The sequence below is a fragment of the Papio anubis genome, chromosome 8, assembly GCF_008728515.1.
Source record: "Papio anubis isolate 15944 chromosome 8, Panubis1.0, whole genome shotgun sequence".
Lineage (NCBI taxonomy): Eukaryota > Metazoa > Chordata > Mammalia > Primates > Cercopithecidae > Papio > Papio anubis.
The window spans coordinates 73,110,696-73,123,803 of NC_044983.1; the positions used below are offsets into that span (position 1 = coordinate 73,110,696).

General features: G+C 32.4%; 2 long non-coding RNA genes across 3 annotated transcripts in view; one reads left to right on the plus strand and one right to left on the minus strand.

Moving 5' to 3' along the window:
• LOC103886905 overlaps positions 1–12,857 on the plus strand; it is a 58,862-nt gene extending 46,005 nt beyond the window's left edge. Inside the window, exons 3-5 of one of the 2 annotated variants that reach the window (XR_002523861.2) lie at positions 5,156–5,373; positions 11,656–11,711; positions 12,633–12,857. This is a non-coding gene — a long non-coding RNA (uncharacterized LOC103886905). Of the gene's footprint in view, positions 1–975; positions 5,374–11,655; positions 11,712–12,632 lie in introns of those variants that run through there. The other variant, XR_650763.4, reaches the window with a different exon arrangement.
• On the minus strand, positions 3,548–9,517 carry LOC103886906. Its single transcript, XR_650764.4, has 3 exons — positions 9,438–9,517; positions 5,448–5,539; positions 3,548–3,605 (listed from the first exon to the last, which is right to left on the minus strand). It is a non-coding gene; the product is annotated as an uncharacterized LOC103886906 (long non-coding RNA).
• Positions 12,858–13,108: the final 251 nt, after the last annotated feature.

Here is a 13,108-nt window from a genome sequence, read left to right on the forward strand (position 1 = left end):
AATACATTTTTAAAAGATAGCACTGCCTGAATTAATTAATACTGTATTGTTCACTTGTATTGTTTGTATTTCCACAAAGTTATTTTGTAAAAATCAGTTTTATGTATATGTTGTTATAAATTAACTTTGTATATACCATATTTAAGCTTTGCACTGAGATGGCTACAACCTGTAATTTTTAAAAAACAACAAAAATAATCACATTTTATTATAATCGTAACAGCTGAAACAAAACTGTAATTATCATATGAATGCCTTAAGAATTTTTTTCTAACAAACTGGTAGAAAAGCCATCATTGAAGCACTTAGTCATTAAGAGATGCTTGGTTTATTTTTTCCACATTTTAATACATGTAAAAAATTATGTTTGGCAAACAAAGGAAACAAAAGAAAATTATGACATTACCCTTTGCCTGACTGTAACATGTGGCTCATTAAATAGACTGAAATGACTTGCTCCACAATGTGGCTTGTATGTTGTCTTAGTCTTTAATAATTTATTTAATTTTAAATATACTTTATACTGTACCAAAATTTTCACATTTACTATTATTCATTATTACAAACTTCTAGTGAAATAAATGAGTCATGATAACCTTATTTTTTGATGAGGATATTGAGATTCAAAAAAGTTAATTTTATCTGAGGTTATGTAGTTATTAAATGAGGAGCCACTAAATGAACTTGAACCCTGATCTTTTAAGAGTAAAATTTAAGAAACGGGTAAAATTGATCACTGGAGAAGAAATGAAAGCAGTTTAATGATCATGAAAGGCAGAAGAGACTCATAAATATTAATAATAAAACCAACCAGTTCAATATAAATAGAGCATTGAAAGTTAAACTTTATAAAACTAACATATGAGCAGACTCGGGAAGTAAGAAAAGGTCCCTGCCCTATGCAAGACTTGTTGATGGTATTCACATATATAAATGTGTGTGGGGGTGTGGGGGGGTGGGTGTCTCTGTGTGTGTGTGTGTGTGTGTGTGTGTGTGTGTGTATGTGTGAAAGAGAGAGAGAGAAAGAAATGTCTCTGTCTCTCATCTGTCTTTTCACCCATCACGCTATTATCAAAATATCCATCAACCTCCAAATTCATCAAGGCTTTTAATAAATTGTTAGATCCATTAGTTTCACTATTTCTCCACTTTGCCAGACCATCACCTGACTTAGTAACAAATAATGAAAAAAGTAGTGTAAAACAGAGGACTAAAGGGAGAAAGAGTTGAGGCTGTAGTCTTGGAAATTGAAAACAAGTTAATCAGAATCTTAATAATAGGGGAGAATGAATGTTAATTTTACAAATAGACTCATAAATTCCATTCAGTGTGAAGCAAATTGGAAAAAAATGTGGTACTTTTAATGGCTTAACCAGCTGTGAATTGAAGGATATGCAATACACATGGAATTTATTTTTATATTTTTTCAGCATATGCAAAGACTTAGTTCCCCATCATCACTCATGGCAGTTGTTCAGTTAATTTTTGGCAGATTGTAGAAACAATGTCTCCATAGTCACCAAGTGGCTCATTTCGTTTATATAATGAACACCATTTAGCATTCAAAAATAAAAACACATATCAAATCTATTGCAAAAATACAAAGAATGCATGATGAAGTGGGAAGCCACTAAATTACTACACACCAGCTTTTCCATTTTATCGCCCATGTGAAATAAACTGAACAATTCCAGATGTTCCAAGACTTCTGAAAGATATGAGATAACCTTCTGCTCTATCACTCACCCTGGTCAAATCGTTTCTCATTTCCTATCATTGCTACTACTTGCTATTGTAGAGAAAAGAAAAGGCTGGTCAACAGTAGCTGCTGAAGACACCGAAAGTCCTACATCCTGGCCTACTAACATTTTTCTCTACTTGATCGTTTCAAAAATTATTAATAAAAAGGCCCTCAATCAAGGCAGCAGAGTAGAAGTTCTCAATTATAACATATTTCAGGCGGCTCTGCCTATGGAGTAGCCTTTCTTTTATTCCTTTACTTTCTTAATAAACAATAAAATTTTCAATCTTTTTAAGGCTTGAGTGATTCTTGCTTTGACTCATTCCTCCTATAATTTTATGTATATAACTAGAGACTTAAAGTAGCTTTTGTTTATTTGCTTGACAGTTTGGAGGGAGAGGATGTCATTGCAATCTGACTTTAGTAATCTTTATGGAAAACAACATTCCTTTACATTGATTTGAGTTGTTGACTTTCAAATAGAAGAATTTTGGCTTTCTAACTCACATACTTTTAAAGCTGTGGTTAGGTAGCTCACTTGATTTTCTAATTACCTTCTCATATTTTTAGGGCTTCCTTTGCTTTGATAAGTAAATTGGGATAAATAAACATTCTAAGTATTAATTTTTAAATGCATGTACCCAAAGTGTTACTTACTGGCAGCATAAAAGTAAAAACTTAATTTTCAGATAATACTGACATAGATTCTCTATGTTCCTCAAGAAAAAAGAAAACATTAGCATAACTAAAAGTAGTGATCATTCCTTTTTAATTATTTACATTAATAATTGTAATTTAGGTTATAAATATATGTTGAAAGATGCCATTCATTCCCTATTTAAATGCACAAGTTTAATGTATTTTACTCAATCTTAAATGCACTATTTATAAACATTTTAATGCTTGATCATCAAAGGGGGTGACTGCTTTGAAGAGGACTAAATTTCAGAAAGTATATTATATGCTAACTTTATATTTTCCGCAGCTCCATTTAAATATTTTATATATCCAAGTGCAATAGATCAAGAAAATAAAGTATGTACTTAACCCAGTATTTTATATATATATAATATGTACATATATAGTGTGTGTGTATGTGTGTGTGTGTGTGTGTGTGTGTGTATTAAACTCCTGGGAGCTTGGTTCTCATGGTTATCTTTGGTGAGGGGAACTATCATTTAAATGCCTAATATCTGACTCTCTATGAGCATTGTGCCATTTACAAATCATGACAACTCTACAATGTGGGTATGAGTAATACCCTTAAAAGATAGTAAATATACATTGAAAAACATTTGACTTATTCAAGGTCTTACACCCGAGAGAGATGAAATTTTACTCTTATAAAGATATTTCTTTGTAAAAAGCTCATTTAAAAAAGGTAATAAAGGATTGGAAGAGAGAGGTTTTAGGAGACACAAATACAGTAGCCATTTAATGTATCAGTCCAACCAGTATATCTTGAGAATAAAGGGAGTGGTATTAATAATTACATAGGCACCAAAATATGAACTGTGACTATTTGGGGGCACTATAATATACTACTTTAATTCTAGACATAAAAGAGCTTACTAGATTTTGTGTTGCTATAAAAGAATACCTGAGACTAGGTAACTTACAAAGAAAAGTGGTTTATTTAGCTCATGGTTCTGCAGGCTGAGAAGTTCAAGGGCATGACACTTGCTTCTGGTGAGAGCTTTCATGCTGAGTCATGACATGGCTGAGAGGGTCAAAAGGGAAGTAGACATGTGTGAAGAGAGGACCTGGGGGATGTCTTGGCTTTATACCAGCTCCTTCTCATTGGAACTTATCCATTCCCAAGGGAACTAGTCCAGCTTCATGAGAGCAGTAACTCATTAACTACCTAGAAAAGGAGCAAGTTATTCATGAGAGATCTGCTCCAACATCCCAAACACCTCCCTCTGAGTCCCACCTTCCAACACCACCTTACCTGGAGGTGGGTATTAATTTAAAACAAGAGCTTAAGTGGGGACAGACAAATCATATCCAAGCAATAGCTGCAGCCAAGACAGACAAGACATGCCATTGTTTAAATTCAAATAGGGCCAAAATAACACACTTCAGTTCTGATCAAATGAATAATTAATTTACAATATTTTATTAAAAACAAAATATATTTATTGAGAGCTTACCATAATCTGGACACTTTCCTAATTGTGGAAGTTTTGACAGTGATCAAGAAAAAAGACATATCCTGCCTCCTTTTGTGAGCTTTCATCCAAATAGGGGCAATAGACAAATATGAGCAAAAAAAAATGAATAAAATAATTATAAACAGTAATGCCTACCATAAAGAAACAATGAGCACAATTCATGCATTTTAGAAGGAGAGACAATTATTCCTTTTGTATCCTAGTCAACAAGTTATGGATTCAAGTCTGAGGGAGAGTATAGCTCAGTAGAAGGAAATAGCTGCCAGATAGAGGACGCTCTTGCTTGGCTCAAAGTAATTTTCAGATAAAAGGGTGGTCATGACTTGTTATTAGTGAACACAGAATCTAGGGAAGGATTCATTATGTGAAATGTGAAATAAAAAATTTCAGGCAAAGGGAAAAGTAAGTATACCCAAGGTTGCAAAAGTTTTGCAGTTCATGAGGACTTAAAAATGACTCAATTGAACTATGGGAGAGGCAGGAGTGGAATAGAGGAGTCAGGACATGAGGTCAGAGTTAGGTGGGAGTGAAATCACTTTGAGACCATGCAGAGTATGGGGAACTGATAGGTTTAAGCCCCAAGGCTCAGAGATGCTACTGACGGCTTAAAGGAAGACAAGTAACATGATTTGATACTAGTTTTAAGAAATATTACTCTGGCTTTCTTATTCATCCCTTTACCTTTTTCCCTTTCTTTATCCATCTGCAATTCCAGTAACATTGTTTATATTATCCAGATTACAAAAAATTTAAACACTTGCCATTTGTATAACTGTTTTCCCTCTTCTTTCAGATTTCTACTTTCTTTCTCTCAAGGGATTGTGAAACCACGTTAGGGTATACATCTGGTTAGACTACAAGTTTCCAATGCTCTTGGGAAACATTTGTTACAAAGTAGTAGTTGGGTGACATGGTTTCATTGTTTTAATGAAAGTGAAATGGAATTAACACATTTTTTGTATTAAAATGGCTCTTTAGAGATCTGACTACTAGGGAAAACAACAATTTTTTGTTTGACTATGTTATGAAGACTTCAAACTTAGCTCCCAATAAACCTCACTTTCTGGTATTCATGCCCTTGTGTATTCCACTCCTTGCAAGTATAAACTAATCCTAGAGATCAATAAACTACAGTAAGTTGATGAGATGTCAATCATGTAATAACTTACAAAAGTTTATGAATTCCATATTGCTAAACCATCCTCTCCATTGCTTTTTTGACTTGCACATTTTGATGGAGAGACCCAAATTAACAAAGAACTGTGGAAGATTTCTAGTCAAAAGTCAACGGGGAACTGATTCTTGCCAACAACCACTAAACTTGGAAGTAGATCCATCAGCAACTGGACCTTCAGATGAGAGTCATGTATGACACCTTGATTGTGATCCTGTGAGAGACCCTTAGGCAGAGCACCTAGTTAAGTCAAACTCAGATTGCTGACTCCCAGAAATTGTAAGGTAAGAAATGTGTGTTATTTTAAGTCGATAAGTTTTGTGGCAATTTGTAACCACCCTCTCTAGAGAGGCCTTACCTAATTATTTTCTATTTCATCTTCTACTCCATTTCTTCAAGAGTAAACTTGAGATTGACCTGGAGGTTTGGTGACAAGTATGCAGGAGAGTGCTGTGAAAGCAACAATGTGGTCAGCCATGAAATCCCTGCTGAGTATGGAAAAATATGAGGCCAGAAGCAAAGAGAGAAAAAATGGTGCACAGATACTCACAAGTTAGTTTTTAACTATTTACCCACTAGGACAGATATTTTGGTTTCTTAAGTATTTACAGATTAATGAACTATAGATTGTGAATTATCAATTTGATGCACCATACTGTGATCAATTCACCATATTCAATGCTATTGTCAGAATAAAATTAGTCAATATATGTAAACTTCAAAGATCAAGCTGTTAAACTAAAATGATACTATTTATCTCTTCACATTCAGAATTTCAAATGACCAAAAATATGTATTTCTATGAGGGTGGATTCTGCTCTGTTTATAGAATGATTATCTAAAGTGTCATTGAAGACTTAAAACAGCTCAGTTTTGTACAAATATTAAAAGGTAAGGCATATATGAGATTAAAATGGTGAATGATTCTTCGTAGTTAAATTCTTCAAATTTTAAAATATAGTTGTCTGAGATTCAGAAAAAGAGAAATATCTGAAAAAAATTACTCTTTGAACTCAATAAGTTTTCCCCTTCATTGTTAACACTGTGGTAACTTCATTGTTAACATTGTTAACACATTTCAAAGAAGTGTGTCTTTTGTCAGGGTCTTTTAGCTCTTTTACATTATAGAATGTACAAAAAAAGCATAGTGTTTATTTAATTAATACATAGGATCCTTGCCTACATGATGGTAAATTTTATTAGGAACTTTTCCTAAATTAAGGAAGAAACATGACCTAAAACAATAGGCTATAAGTTATTAATATAAATTGATGCAATAAAATTTGATATGAAAATATTAAAAAGAAAAATAATATTTTGGTAACAAAGAAAACCTGGAGTCAAATGCAAAAACCAAATACTACCAACCAGAATCCATAAATTTATACAATTATAAACTTAAATTCAGACTCATTACACGATGCAACCAATAGACATTCATGCTTTGGAAAAGTGTGATATGAACTATGAGTGACTGCCTTGAAAATTCTCATGTGGAAGAAATAACCTGAGGCTGATTACCAATGCTGCTGTGGCTCTCGTTGAATGATCCCTAATTTGACTCTAAAGTGACAATTTCACCAAAGAACCACAATGAGGAATATATGAAGACAGCCATTTCAACACAATGTTTTCAGAGGTGGGCTGACCTAATATTAGTGTCAAAATAGGAAGAAATTGAATGCATTTCCTAAGGAGTGAAAATCCAGAAGCATTTGTCCCATTATTGTACTGCTTAATGTAATGGCCGACCCTTGGTATCTGCCTTGGAAAGTTGTGAAGATTTTCTTTGAGTTTTTAAGCAGATAGATGACATCATAATTTTCTCTTAAATTTACTTTTTTCTGTAATTTCTATTCTGTGTTGATATTTGAAAGATGGATAAAACAAAGTCAACATTTTTTGAGAATAATGAAATTTCATCTTTCACATGACAATAATGAGAAAATATCCTGGATAATTAATACATTTAGTCACAAAGTGTATCATTCCTTAAAGTAACAGCATAACACATAATTTCTCATATTCTCATTTTTCTCATTCTATCTATAAAAATCTGTTGTCTGGACTTTTGTCTCACACACTTAATTTTTAATTATATTTACTTCTCTGAATTTGCTAACATTACATCTTTCAAATGGATAAATGCAACACATTTCCAGAAAATAGGAAAATAAAATAACACAGAAGATAAGTCAAAGTCGAGCACATTTTTTTAAATTTTATTTTTCTATCCCCAGATTTAGGACCAATCTGGAGATAGAAAATGCTCTTCATTTCCTTGGTTAACAGTAGTTTTCAAAATCTGTAGGACACCCCAAATGTGACAATAGTTATATACTACTAATTAGAAAATGTGTTTATCAGTTGAATGAGTGAATCTAAATTGTTACTCTTTCCATATGACATTGAAAATATATGAATATTGAGTGTGGCTGTGGTGTTGCTACTAATAATTACCTTCTGTATATTATAAGTGCTTTTCAAAGTTACATTTTCCTTGGGAATAAATGTTATTAGACAAGAACCTTAGTCTTACATTCCACTGTCTCATTCAGGGATTTAGCATAGAGGACAGCATAGAAACATCACTCCCTGTTTCAAACCCATAGCAGAGTTAGATGCATGTAGAAGATGCATGCCCTCTGACTTTTTATAATTTCTATCTTTTTCATGGTGGCAAAGTCATCACGTATGAATCTATAACATATTCAGGGAGTTTTGTTTGGCTGATTTAAAAGCATTTTCTTCCAAACTCCCATAAAAATAGAGACTATAAATTGGTTAGCATAGATTGCCCATGGCAGCACATTTTTCAAATGAAAATTTTCATTGTCAATGGATTTTATGCAGAGCCTTTAGAGATTGTTCAAATCGCCAGCAGTCAATTTAACCATGCTAATCTTTATACCTGAGGGCCTAATTCTTAGAAAAGCTTTTGGCATGTTTTCAGAGACTACTCATAATAATTATATAGATGAACTGTGAATTCTAGTTGTCTGTATTATAATCACCTCACTTTATGATTTGGAAAATGGAAAGAAATGTCACTTTCCCCCCAATTACACACATGTACCCACACACAAATGGCTGTAATCTTTTGGAATAGGGTTCTGAACATCCATCTGAAGTGAATAAATATTTCTTTGTAAAGATAATATTAAAAATTGAATGTATACATTTGAACTGAACTAGTCCAGCTATAAACATGTGCTCTATTTGACCACTTTACACAATTGTTTACAGTTTGCAAGACATACATAGTTACCATAGCAACACCTCAACATAAGCCTAGTATAAAACTTATTCTACTCCAGGAAAGAAAACCACTTCAACAAAGTGTTTGGCACACATTATAGGTTGAAGCCAAGTTATCTTATTTTTATTGAGAATTATCTTCTCCAAATCATAGCTGGTCTATTACAATTTATTATCTTGAAAAAAATATATAGTCCAATCTTCAAATATTCTAACCAAAAAGACCGTACCTAAAGTATTCTATACAAATCCTTCGCAGATAGCTGGGACTCCTTATCAGGGAAGTTGTTATAATCTGTATGCTTGTCCCTAATTCTTACAACGAAAAATTTATTTGATTCAGTCCAAATTTATGATTCTATAATTACTTCTGTTTATTTTATAGGATACATAAAATTAGATTCATTATTTAATTCTTTAAATCCATAAAATGCTGTCAAGCATTTATATTGACCAACGTACTATTCAAAGCATGGAAATTTAGAGAAAAAGAAAATCACATATAACCTTTAGTAAGGTTAGAATATGATATATCATTTTTCATTTTTTATTTTTTAATATAGAAAACAAATAGTAATATCATCTTGGATTTGTTTCTTCTTTTATTTTTAAAACTTTTATTGTTAATTTTTCCTTGGAAGTTGATACACACACATCTCTAAATATTAATACTTATGTGTACGTATTTAAGAGTACACCCTTTATTTGATTAACAATTCCTGATAAATTATATGTGAAGATTGTAGAACAAGTATATTTAATTTTATGGGATCAGAATATATTTAGTTGTGGATAATACATTAGTTTACACTAACGTAACAAAACTTTACTTAGCATATGAAGTACACAAGGCACAGCACCAAACAAAGATGTATAAACCATAATGTCTGACCATAAGAATCTATAAGAAAGGAAGAAAAATATGACAATATAATATGCCCCAAAATAACCAAAGTCTTAAATCACTATTTAAGAGGCTCTTCAACAGTATATTGACAACTATATGAGTAGGATGGTGCGTAAGTGCTAACGGTTGAAAGGAAAATTATTTTTTTTTCTGAAGGTGTGTTATAGAAAGCAACAAACCTACAGGTGTCACTTGTCCGGTATCTCCAAGAGTGTTTAAGGCGGGTTTCTAGTGGTTCATAACTTTGACTAAACATTATAATTAGTGAACTTGAAAACAATTCCCAACCTATCCCTAAGCAATGAAATAATAAAATAAATCTGCAGTCCTCAAAGATGGTTGTCAAGGTCCTTTAGGTAACCCAAATATGCAGCTCACACTGAGAACCACAGAGGTAAACATTCTAGTGTTTACCTCTGCGTACAATGTGTTCTAATGTATGCAAACACATTCTAGAAAGAAGAAATACTTTTTGCAAAGAACAGAGAGGGGAAAATAAATGCAACCCACACACAGTAACAGAATACATACAGTCAAATTTTAAGTATTCTAAGAAAAGACAGATTAGTTTTGAGGCTAAGGATGGGGAACTAAAATAAATTTATTCAAAAGACCATAGATTTTAAGAGAATGGAGCAAATGAAAGGGGGAAGAAGAAGAAGAAGTAGGAGAAGAAGGAGAAAATAAATATAAGTCATACTTCATATCAAGTCTAACATTTTGATTATTATTTTATATAATAAATTGGATCCCAGTGAAATAATGCTTTGATTTAGCATTTTAGATTTAACATTACCATGACATTCAATAGAATAAGAATTCTTTCACGGGATGTACTTATAAGTGTCTTAACTGGATTTTAAAGTTTTACAGTTTGACCTTGCGATGAGCTGGACAGCTACATTAGGCATTCATAGTGTGTGTTTTTTTTAGAGTTCTCCTTTATTGAAGAAACTGTAACACAGCTATGCAGCAGGGTCCTCTTAAGAAAGGGCATGTTCGCTCCTGTTTGAGAGCCTCTTGGCAATGCGCAATTCTGATCAAGAGTCTCTTAGTGATTAGTTAGCATACAGTCTACTTCTGTTGATTAGTTTTTTAAACCTCTTGTGAGTGTAAAATATTCAATCTAATAGATATCATTCAGTTCTGATACTAAAAAGACACCCAATCCAAGTAGGTGAACCATTTAAATGGGTCCTAAAAATCTTCAATGAATTTAAGGTAATTTTCAGGGATAACAAAGCACTTCAGATCGAAGTCAATTCATGTATACTTATTTACTCAGGATCTTTTAATTTTTCCTATCACATACATGCTGTTGCTGTGTTTCTTATTTGTTAAAAGATATTTCATTCCCTACCGTGTTTACCCTTTGTTAGCAAAGTAGGTTTAGAGTGACATAGCCAAATGAAAACCATAAAACAGCCATAAATTGCTCTTGTATGAGATAAAACAATATTTGAACACTATATTTCTTAAAAATATACTCGCTCATATTGGGTGGTTACAAGTGATCTTCTGATCTTCACATCACGTGTGTGTGTGAGAGATATAATATGAAAGACTTTTAAAGGTACCTTTAAAAAAATACATATTTTTATATACATGTTCTCATATATATATACATACATTTTCTGTTTTCAATTCAGCTAGGTTTACATTAGACTATGTTCTTAATTTGAGTGTTAAAAACTATAAAAAGAGAATAAAGTTACAGCAGAATTAATTGCCAAGGATATGACAGTTTAAGCACTACAGTAAAAAAATTGGGACACAGGTTTATAAAAAAATTTAAATTCTGAATTTTTGCTTTCTTTGGTTTCTCTGTCAGTAATAGATAAATGTTAGTATGAAACATTTTAAAAGGATATATAATTTGATCGGTTAATTGATTTTAAGGATCTTTAATTTCAAATTTATGCTTACTCTTTCATAGATTACCTTCACGTTGTATAAATTTCAACAGCACATAAAAAAGCAATCTGTTCCTTACTTTAAAGACAATTATTTCAGTAGAGCAGTGTTAAAACTTCGCCAATCCAGAATCTAACCCACATGGTATCACTTTGAATCCAATTTAGACAAGTTTGACTAATCTCACCTTGCCTAAAACTACTATAAATATTAAGCTCTCACTAAAAGCTCTTTGTGATATTTCTGTCTCCTCTTCAACTCCTGGCTCCCTTTCAGTTAATTTGCAACAGCTTCTACATCTGGTAGGTGACTAGATCCATGATCTACCAAATAATTCCTAATTCTTCAACTCGATTCAGTATTTTTTGTACATAGTTTGTATTTATCGTTGTTTTTCCCAAATATCAAGCCTTTTAAAATACGATTTATGTTCCAGGTCCATTAATTTTATTTTTATTATATAAATTTGATTCTCTTCATTATACAGATAATGAAATGCCAATATAAGAATTGAATGTCAGCTGCGGTGCTCAGAAGAATAAGGTAAGTGGAGTGACTTTTACCCCTTAAGAGGAATGTTGAGTAATTTTGTCTTGGTTGTGCATATGGCAAAAATAAGTAACTGGATATCAGAGAAAGTGAGAATGGCCTCCAAGAATCAAAAAGCCATTTAGCTTATGGTTTCTGGTAGACTGTATTCTTCTTTAGGCTACAAAATTGGTAAAATACAGTTTGTAAAAATTAAGTTACATTTTATTTAAAAAACCTTAAAATTAAGTTTACATTAAAAAAAAATATTACAGTAAAACTTCTCATCTCTGTTTTGAAAGTGGCATTAATTTATAGTGTAGGCACCCTGGATGATTTTGAAATTTGCTATAACCATCATTATCACAAAAAATAAAGATGTTAAGTTATCACATTTATCAAACTGTTTTCTACAAACTGTGTAGTACACAATTTTGCCAAAGTAAATTTATTATACATTTGTAGCATTTAGCTTTATGATGTATACTTGCAAAATACTCTTATGTTTACTTGTCAGTTCAATTATTTCTCCCTTTCAAAGTTGATGCAACCAAAATCCAAACAGGTAAGTATTTTTACTTTATTTCCCTAAAATTGTGATACATCAAGAGTCTCAAATGTCTCAGTAACTCCTAGCAACATAGATAAGTTAATTCTGAAATGCACTGCTGATTCCGGTAGGCACAGGCTTCATCATTTGACCTAAAGAATTATGATCATTTACCCACTTTTTCAGAAAAAAGAATGAGTTATTGAATATAAGTATAACATGTTAATATAGCTAGTTTCTTCGGTCTTTCTACCAAATGTTAAAAGAGGTACAGGATTTGCTTAGTGGTGAGAATATAATTTGACAGTAAAACTTTAATCATATTGGGTTTTCTTTGTGATATCACTCTACGGTTTTGGAGAAGGTCTCCTTTGATCTATTTCTAGCAATGAAGACATCTAGATCAGTAGCTCTTGAGGAACACCCACGTTTTTCGGATCATCAAAAGCCATGCATCAGTGTGGTGAATGCATCCCCTACTGAAGAAGAAAGGGAGAGTTGTACAGAGAGCACCTGATTGTAGCGGATCAGAAAGACTGTGTTTGACCCTGCTTGAAAAGAACAGAAAAAAGCAAAGACAAAAGTTGAATAAATAAAAATATGATGACCAACCTGCAAACTGTTATCGATCAATGGATGCATTCACCGAGTATTTGTTTCTGTACGTGTGTGATGTTTGACGTATCCTGAAAGGAACAGGAACTATCGAAAGTTTATCTTCAAGCTACATGCTTTTGTGACTGCCATAAAGTTTCACTTGTGTCGCTAAATTACTGAAAGTGTTGAAGGAAAGAAAACTGGGGATAGCCACAGATGCTTGCAGTTTTCAATTTGCTGACTTGAATATTTGCAACTGGTTATT